The 10,462-nt window shown below is 41.3% G+C and overlaps 1 long non-coding RNA gene across 1 annotated transcript; it reads right to left on the minus strand.

Moving 5' to 3' along the window:
• Positions 1–3,931: 3,931 nt before the first annotated feature.
• Positions 3,932–10,261, minus strand: LOC123052643 (uncharacterized). The gene is made up of 4 exons (XR_006424869.1): positions 9,933–10,261; positions 4,635–4,650; positions 4,395–4,542; positions 3,932–4,307 (listed from the first exon to the last, which is right to left on the minus strand). It is a non-coding gene; the product is annotated as an uncharacterized lncRNA (long non-coding RNA).
• Between the last annotated feature and the right edge of the window lie 201 nt (positions 10,262–10,462).

The raw sequence follows: 10,462 nt of genomic DNA on the forward strand, positions 1-10,462 counted from the left end.
TCCATTCATTAAAATAAGCAAACAACACAAAGAAAACGGAATCTGTCAAAAACAGAACAGTCTGTAGTAATATGGAAATTTTGTATACTTCTGTAAGTCCAAAAATTCTGAAAAATTAGGACAATATAGGCAATTTGTACATCAATAAAGTGGAAAAAATGCAGAATTTTTTGTTGCTCCAGCAGGTCAGATCAATTCTGCTACTGGGCGTAAAAGTTTATGTTTTTCAGCAGAATCAAATCAACTATCATCATGACCATCCCAAAGGTCCTACTTGGCACAAACACTAGTTAAAACACTAAAACACAATTACTACAGAAGTAATAATGTGTATTCTCATATAAATAGAAAGGAAAAATATTGGGTTCTCTCCCAACAAGCGCTTTTCTTCAAAGCCATTTAGCTAGGCATTGGGATTTCAATGATGCTCACATGAAATATAATAATTGAAATAAAAGAGAGCATCATAAAACATGTGATAAACATATTTAAGTCTAGCATACACTACTGCAGGATGCTGCTAATGCGACACTACGATCAGAGACCCTTCGACGAAACTGTGTGCGATGCATTAATCACAAATGGGGATGTAAAAAACCGTCAAAAAAGATGAAAAACATTTGCGATGACGGATGCATCAAACATGGTTCAGAATTTAGTTGCGTGTGCGATGAGGGGCATACGCTTCAGTTCAATGAACTGTTTGCGATGAGGCAGAAGAACAGAAATGGGCAACCAGATGAAGGTATGTGCGATATACAGCATACGGTTCACTCAGATGAACTGTTTCTAATTAGGCAACACAAAAGAAACGGTCAGCCAGATCAAGGTGTGTGCGATATACGGCATACATTTCACTTGCATGAACTGTTTGCGTTGAGCCAAGAGAACAGAAACGGTTCAACTTAACAAGATGTGTGTGATACGCGGCAAACAGGTGTGTAATTGGAAACATGTGGGAAGACCGATAACAACACAGACGATTCCTGTTAACAACCCGTGTGTGTTGTGAGCAAATGATTGCTGGTATACAATTGTCAGTGATTGATGAACCAACGGGTTCCATTGTTTGGTCTGTGTGCGATGTGATTTGCTCTATCTACAGAGCATCAACATATATACTTAAAAAGACAACATTGCAAAACCAAATTAAGCATACAATTACATAAGTGAATACACACATAACATTTGCACACACCAAAGTAAGCAATTACATGCATACTAAACTAGGAGAAACGAGGATCTAATCATCTACTTATTGTTGCGATGACGCTTTCTATTGCTCTGCTTCCGGCTGGATCCCTGGCCGATTTGGGGACGGAGGCACTTCCTCATGTCAACGATCCGCCTATACATGTCGTAGCTCGTGTACGCCTCCTTGGTCGCGTACACGACGTGAGCTTTGTCGAGTTTCTCCATCCAGGCCGAGTGCCAGGAACGCTTGTCCTTGTTGCAGGAATCCTTCATGTCTCTGTAGTAGGGGCTAATGATGGCCTCGGCAAGGTGAACCAGTGAGTCCTTCTCATGCTCCTTGCTGCCCCAGATCTTGTATTGGCCCTGGATATCGACAAGATTCTGGCAGGCGATGCCTGAATTCTCAAGCGCCTTTACATCGTTGGTGATGTCCACCGTAGCAAACATGTAGTGGGGGCTGTTGACAAACCTGGCGAAACGCTTGCAAGGCCTTGTGGCCAGGCAGTATGGTAGACGAGGAGATGGTTGGGCACGCACATCTAGGTGACGGCGACCTTGGGACGAGACCCGACATGAGCACGGGTGTACTCGAGGTCAAAACCCGACCACCTTGTACTTCTCCTCGGCAAGCAACAACTCCATGATGTGGATGGAGTGCTCCACCCAGACCCGGGTTGTTGGTGTACACCACCGAGAGGTCTGTGAACCTTCTGTGGGTGTCCACCACGGCATGCAAGGTGAACTGATGTTCGTCGTCGGCAGCCGCTCGGAGCGCCATCGGAGCCGCACAGGATACCCTCTAAGAATTTGTCGTGGTGGGTGTGCTTCTTGCAATGGTGGGGCACGATCGAAAGGTTGAAGAGACACAAGAGTTAAATGGCCACTGTAATAAATGGGGGCCGACCGGCCTGTAATCGTCATGTCTTGTCATGTCGTTCATAGCGGAGGATTCCAGTGCATGCTTGACAACAACACACCGCACGCATTTCGTTTGACCACGCGTGGGCTCGAAGAGGCGCCAAATGTATCGTCGGTGAGCCTATTCCCGCGCTACCGCGCAGTTTACCGCGCAAGCTTCCCGCCCGGGTAGTTTGGCCATGCGTCGGCTAGAAGAGGGAAAAATCATGGGCGTTTATTGGCAAAAAGCTTTGTAAAAATGAAGTGTGTGGAATTACTACGGTCATAAGTTTACTCGTGGGTGATTAGGTCAAAGTTACACAGAAGGGTGATTATGGACACTCGAGTGCGATAATTAGTTCTGCGCTCTACAGGGCACACCGTTGAAGAAACCAACTGTGTGCAATAATGTCGAAAATCGCAATCGAGTTAGCTATACAGATCGTGTGCTGTGAGATTGACAAGGTAAAAAGATTCGAGAATGGTTAATAAAATCTAGGGTTTTTATCATTTATGCCACTGGTTGTGTTTCACTACTCAGTTTTGCCATTAGAAATTACAACTGCTCAAAAAAGCCATCATTCGATGAGATGTTTTCTCAAAAATACCATTAGATGTCTCAAAAATGCCATCGTTCCATTAGATGTTTGCTCAGAAATGCCATTAGACATCATTATTCTCAGGTCAAACTTATTGACCATGTTATATGACAAAAATACCCCTATACCCACATGTCACCTCTCTCTATCTCACAAGGATAAGTGTGGACCCCACTTGTTAGGAATAAGCAAGTGAATAATCTATTATATAATTAAAACAAGAGTAAAACAAGCCATCACGTTTGTCCACATATGTTAATCTTTTTTACAAGCGCGCACGGGAAGGACTACATAGACACGTTTTGTTTGAGTCGAATACAATCACGCATGAACTGATGCATGTCCGAATTGGAAAGAAAAAAAGGGAAAAAGAAGGACGCCAATAACTGCCACACGTGTGGTACATTCGACATGCGCCCAAACACGATGTGTGGTGTGAGCCAGAGGCAGCCCACACAGGCTGTGTGTGGGCGGACATTAGAATTGCCCACACGTGTGGGCGCGGCTACTTCGTGCCACACGCCCAACAAATACTACTCATCTTCACCCCGTGCGTGTGTCACGAAGCAAAAATGCCCACACGTCCTGGAGCAGCTACGTTAGGTACCCCACAGGTTGACGATTTAGTTGCCATCCTGGTTGGCAGATGTGGTTATCCGAGATGACAAGTGTAGTTGTAAAAGCATGGCAACTCTATCTGTTTTGGTTAACTATAGTTGACATGTCTAATTTATGATAGTTGCTGCGTGTAATCAAACCGTAGTTGCCGTGTGTGATTAACTACTTGCCGCATATGGTCAAACAGTAGTTACCATGTGTGTTTACCTAGTTGCCACGTGTGGTCCAATCATAGTTGCCATGTATTGTTAATCACAGCTGTCATGTGTGTTTATCTGGTTGCCACGTACGCGCAGCTGCAGTTGCCGTCTAGTAAAGAATCACAGTTTCCATGTGTGTACTGAGTTGCCACGTTCGCGTAACTGCAGTTGCCATCCACAACACAGGAGTGTTGTGTGGGACGAAAAGCAATTCGCCCACACGCGCATAACCTAGGTGGTGGTTGTGTGGGCAGAAACTAGTTCGCCCACACAGCGCAACTGGCAAACAGCGTGGTGCGGGCGTGTGGGCAAACTCTCCAACGCCCACACACCAGCCCCGTCCTACGTGGCACAGAAAATCAACCTTTTCATACCAAAATTCGTGCAAAAGGCACTGCACGACGATCTAATCGTGTGGGCGAGTTGAGGAACGCCCACACGTGTGGGCGTTAGTGTTTCCGAAAAATAAAGCTCTTACACGTATCCGAGAGCAATATAGCAGGTCTACGTACAAACTTCAAGAGCCACACGTTTGCATGCATCGAACACATGGACAATATGGAGTAGGCAATTGGCAAAAAAAAAACAATTGGCTGTCAGATAAAGGATGCAAGCTGGTCTCTTCTCTCACGTCATCTATCTCCTTCCCTGAAGCAGGTTCCACCCCCCTTGCCACACATGTTTTATAGAGAAGATCAACTGCTAGGGTTTCCAATTTCCTAGCGCTATAGCCGGCACTTCTGATCCTTCCTTCACCGTCGTCGGTGAGGCAGCCGCTGAAGCGCATCGCTCGATCAGCCTAGGAAAAGAAGAGAAGGGCAGGTTTAAATCAACAGCATGAGGGATAAGATGGCCATAACTAAGGTGACATATTGAGGAGCAGCACCCAGCGATAGGGAGGCATAGATTGCTTCTTCAGGCCTTCGTCCACTTCTTCGCCTTGCACATGCATATCTCCCAGCACCACTGCCTCCAAGCGAGGATGCATGGAACCACGGTCCAGCTGCAACAACTTAGGTCTGAGACACATCCGCCTACAAGCAACCACAACCGACAGCTATGTGATGCTCGAACTCCAACTCATCTTTGGATCATCAGTTCTCAGGTTTGTTCATCTTCTGCGTACCTCAATTTCGTGGCTTCTGGAACAAACAAATTGCATATTTGAGATGTTAGATTCTCCATGGAAGTGGTTAAAGCCTTAGACTAATGATGTGACGCATGACCTTTCATAGCTACCTCTACTCTGATCGGATTTATAAATCAAGGTTAATCTTATTTGCAAATATAAAAAAAGTATTTACATGATCTTTACAACATAAATGCGTCACTGTGTATGAAAGAAAAATTATTTATGGAATTGTACAGAATTTATTTACATATTCATCATAGCCAAAATGTGTCATTCTGCTTCAAACAAGATGATGTTGATTTGAGCTAATAATACATGACCATTGTAGCACTTAAAGGAGGAACTCAACAATATTTTTAATAGCAGAAGGAGGAACTCAAAAATTATGAGCAAACTGTGGTAAGTTTCCAATTCAGCAACTTTTTGATTGACCAACTTATATGACATGCACTTTTTCTAATAATTGTTCCATTTAATATATTTTTGAACAGTTGTACATTATACTAAGATTTGTTTTGTTTCTACTAAAATGATGCTGATTTGTGCTAATAATTTCTATATGTACATGAGCATGGTAACAAGTACATGAGTAACTCAAAGAACTGTGGTATAAGTTTCTAAATCAGCAACTTTTTGATTTGCCAACTATATAGCATGTAGGATCGTGAAGAGTTTTTAATAGCTATAGGTAATGGCAATAGGCACATGGTCAATGATTTCAGAAGGTTCTGTAAATCTTCCAGTTGACCAGTGTTTTAATAAGATGTCAATGCACATTGGACTTTTGTAATATAGTTTTCTTATACTACCATGATGAATACAGTTTTAGACCTATCCTCTAGACATCCATTCACTCTATACTTTTTTTTCGAGGGTACGCCAAAGACGTACCATAGCTTTATAGAAGAGAGAAAAATATTTACAAGAGATTACACGGTCGGTAGAAGGCCCTCACAAGATCCCTCCACCAAACCCTCCACTCATCCAACAGCTACCCTACTACTCACACCAAATGGTTACTCCGGTGGCTCCCGCTCTAGACCACATTGCCAAATCAAATCCACAGTTCCACCTACATTCCTAAGGTCATTACGGCCAAAGACCCTTCCGTTGCATTGTTTCCATAGATTCCAGCAGATCGAAATGACCACTGAGTCGAAGCCCTTCCTCAGCCTTTTCGGGACATGCTTCCTCGCAGCATCCCACCAAGCATCTATGGTGGAATGGTGTGTTGGGCAGAGATCTATATTGATGTTCATTCTGAGAAAGCAACTATACCACACCTGCCTCGCAAACACACACTGCATCGTAATATGATCAACCGTGTCCTCCTCCTGCTCGCAAAGGTAGCATGGCGACTTTGGTCCTGTAACCCATGTCGAAAACGTCTGTCAGCCGTCCAGAGTCTGTATTGCACCGCCAGCCACATGAAGAGCTTGCACACGAGCGGTGCCCAACACTTCCATATAGCAGCATAGGCCTGAAACCGGATTCCTCCCATGCAAAGCATCGTGGTCATTCTTATATTGACATGGTTTTAAGGTACATGGTTTATACAATTCTGAAAGTACATGGTTTAAGGTACATGGTTTTACAATCTATACTTAATACATATGTTTAAGGTACATGGTTTTACAATCTCTAGATTGCCTTCGAGATGCCCAGATGCTCCAAGGAATGTCTTGGTATAGCAGAAAATAAATTGTGCGACGAGAATATCATACATTCTTATATTGACATGTATGCAAATAGCAGATTGTGAATACAAATAGCAGCACACGACCGTGAGATGCTGGCCTTCTCATTTCTGGTGCTGTCAGACTACTACCACATGTAAGTGCCAACTGATGATATGCATCATATGTAAATTTCTTGTACTTTATTTGTAGCAGTGTTGTACTACATAGTATTTTAATTTGCTCTTAGCAAGAAATAATCTATTCATGCTGCCTTTTCTTTTAAAAAAGGCTTTATGAACCGGAAGTTGGTTATTATGTGTCAATAATTTGGCCATATGAGATAGATGCTTTGTTACCAAGAATAATTAACTGAAACAAATGCATGTCTGAATGTATTTCTAAAATTTACAATATGAATTGCTTTTGACAGTGTTGTATCCATGTATTTTCGTGATATTTTAGTTTTTAAAAAACCTTTTTCGAAAATTAGTTTGATGGATTATTCTGCTATTGGTAATTAGATTACCTTTTGTGTGTTAATATGTCACCTTGGATACTAATTTGGGTATAGGATTATTGAGCAGAAGCTTACATATTGAACTTTCTCAAGTAACTTCTGGTCACCCTATCAAGTAACTAAGAAACAATCTTCCAGTTGCCAACAACTTTTAGTGACCTAAGCAATTAATGTGATTTGATATTATATTTGCTTTGCTGCTAAGTCTAAATGTGGGTACTTTGTTTTTGTTCAGAATTGTGCCGCCGGGCAAAGCTAGCGTTATGTACATATCCGGTTGTGCTAAGTTTTTAATAGCTATAGGTAATGGCAATAGGCACATGGTCAATGATTTCAGAAGGTTCTGTAAATCTTCCAGTTGACCAGTGTTTTAATAAGATGCCAATGCACATTGGATTTTTGTAATATAGTTTTCTTATACTACCATGATGAATACAGTTTTAGACCTATCCTCTAGACATCCATTCACTCTATACTTAATACATATGTTTAAGGTACATGGTTTTACAATCTCTAGATTGCCTTCGAGATGCCCAGATGCTCCAAGGAATGTCTTGGTATAGCAGAAAATAAATTGTGCAACGAGAATATCATACATTCTTATATTGACATGTATGGATAATGTTGAAGCATGCATCATGTTTACGTGGTAGACTCAAATTAGAAATAATTGAATCAAGGTATGCAAGCAAATGTACGCAGCTCCAACTGGCATCTTTTCTTCTGGTTCAGTATGTTTTCGTTATATCTTACAAACGTTTTGAGTGACCATGTTCAAATATCATGTGAGCTTGGCTTTGTCATGTCCTACATGGTTCATTACCTTTTATGGTATGGAGCCGTGTGTAGCAATGGTTTTATTTTCTATGGTTGGTAAATCGCCATTATATTATTTCCTACCAACAAGGGCGGCAATGGTGAATAATAGAATCTAAAATGGATACACGTACATGAGGTAGAAAGACATGCGTGTATTCTCTAGGATTTTAATTGAAGTGAAGTTGTAGTACTGTATTGATCAGTCCGAGCTTAAGTGATGAGGTACCATAGATCATTGGCTAAGCCAAACTGGCACGGGTATATAGAAACTACTACATGATATTGTTGTATAAGGCATTTTTTAGGTTCTTATTTTTAGTTTCGCCAGTGGCTGGTGCTTAAGATAGCATACATCGTCTTTTCAAGTTAGCCACAAATTTAGAAGTATTGAAAATGATTGAAGGTATGTACGAAAATGTATGAAGCTTCGACTCACATCCCCTTTATCAGTTCAGTGTGCTTAAAAACTGCAACGTTGTTCTGAGTGACCATGTTCATGTTACATGTTCGCCTTACACAGGCATTATTCTATTGTGGTTCTTTCCCTCTTTCTGATATACTATGTAGCAATATGTTTATTTCTATGGTTGGTAAATCATTATTCCACATTTTTCTACCAATAAGAGCATATGTGAAGAATATAATTTCAAATGCAATCAAATGTGCACATGAGGTAGCAAATCATACATGTCTACTATGAGATTTAAATTGCAGGGAAGTTGTCGTACTGAACTGACAAATATGAGGCTTAAGTGATGCGGTATTATGCATCATCCTCTCAACAAAAATGGCTCTGGTATGTATAAACTACTGCACAATACTATTGTATTAAACAAAGATATTGATGCCTTTTTTCGGGTGCTTAACTACTTATTTGTAACTCTGCTAGCAGTGGATGTTTAACATACATTTATCCAACACAATTATATTTTTGGGTTAATTTTCCAGTCAAGGTAGTGTATTGGCTCTCAAGAAATTTTCTCTACAACTTCTGCTAAGAACTTATCTGGTAATTATGTGATTGTAAATTAGTATTTTGTATTTTTAACTATGACAAGGTAGAATATTATTTTGACCTAATTGTATTCACTGTATAATTAATTAGGATCCTAGGTGTGACCAATTTCCTATTTCTCTTGGTGGATCTGAGTTTCTCTTCCAACCGCACAGAGAAATGTGTCGATATATGTGGGTTCTAACATAAATAAATTGGTCTTATGGATAGGGTAGAAATACAGTGTGCATAGGGTTTTTTAGATGGGTTGTAGCCTGCCATATTATTCACACATTATATGAACATAATGGCTTCTTTCTGCAGTTGTTCTTGCAATGTTTTGTTTCACTTATTAATCTACAAAATTTTATCTACTGCAGTGCCAAGCTTCACCTATGTTTTAAGAAGGTGAGCTAATTATTTTTGTCAGTTACTTCCGTTCTGATATGCAGTCCCGCATCACTAATTCATGAGTGCAACTACTTCTGTTTTCTTTTAATTCCATGCAAGCTGATCTTTGCACGGGTCTTTCAAATTTTATTGGCAGTAATGTTTCTCAGTTCACCACATTTGTCTTTAAGTGGCTGACATATGTATGTGCTTGACTCTTTCTTATAGTTCGCTATATTTTGTTACAGATAGATTTGAATTACTAATTTTGATTTGCATTGTATTTTTAACGCGTCAAACCATACCCCTTATCTGTGCACCCATTGGTGATCAATTGTATCGCCACTCTACTTTTCCACGGGATGAGACAAAATGAAGCAATTCTTTCAGATGCCTGCGAAGGTTATATTTAGCTTCGGCTAACTTCAGTTGGATATTCCATGTTGTTCATGTTGTGTGAGAATAGTATCTATAGGATATTCATATAAGATCTTTATCTGATTAAGTTGCCTATTTTAAGCAGATCGGCCTTTCAAATTCCAGAATGTAAAGGTTCAGCTTATGATCAGTTGCGGGTCTAGGATTTGAGAACAGGGTGGTCCTTCTAAAAAAATTTGACAACAAATATGACATTGTGAACGTTCTAACTAACTACCAATACCACAGAAATATATTGATATGGTCTTACAAACTTACTAAAATTGTCAATTAAGTCTCAGTTTTGCATACAAGACTTAGAGACATTATAACTAATTTACTTTCTATCAATTATAAATTCATAACATAATTCAACGGAAATTATGTACTGAACGGTGGGTACTACAGCGAAGAGCAAACCCTAAAATCAAAACTTGGTAATCGCAAAATGGGTAGTGGCCGAGCTGAACTGGTACCTCAAATCAACACGGATGGTTGCTGGCTGGCTACTGCCTCTCGGCCGAGCGCCGATGTGCGGATTGGGCGGCGGCGGCGGCTTGCAAGGGCACGACTCCGCAGTTGAGGTGGCGCGGCCGCCGCCGAGCCCCAAACACCAAGCGGACGGGACGGACAGGCTGCGGTCCTGGGCGCCGAACGATCGGCTACATAGGAGGGGACGGCGAGCGACGAGCGAGCGAGACAGCGAAATCTGGAGCTCGCGAGGAAGCGAGCGGCTGGCTCGATGTGTCAATGACTGGGTCTGCAATTCTGGATGTGTCTCGGCGGCTAGGGGCAATCCTGGCTGCGTGAATTTTTTTTCTCATCCTGGGCAGAGGGTCAGGAATAGCTACTGGGCTTTTATTTTATTTAATACTATTTTCCTGGCCCATATCGAATCAGATAGGCTGGTCCAAAATTCCAGGGTGGGCCTAGCTGCCTTCATATCAATTTTACCCACGTCAGAACATGTTGCATATTCTCAAAAAACAACGTCAAAACATCTCTA

The sequence above is a fragment of the Triticum aestivum genome, chromosome 2D (genome assembly GCF_018294505.1).
Source record: "Triticum aestivum cultivar Chinese Spring chromosome 2D, IWGSC CS RefSeq v2.1, whole genome shotgun sequence".
NCBI lineage: Eukaryota > Viridiplantae > Streptophyta > Magnoliopsida > Poales > Poaceae > Triticum > Triticum aestivum.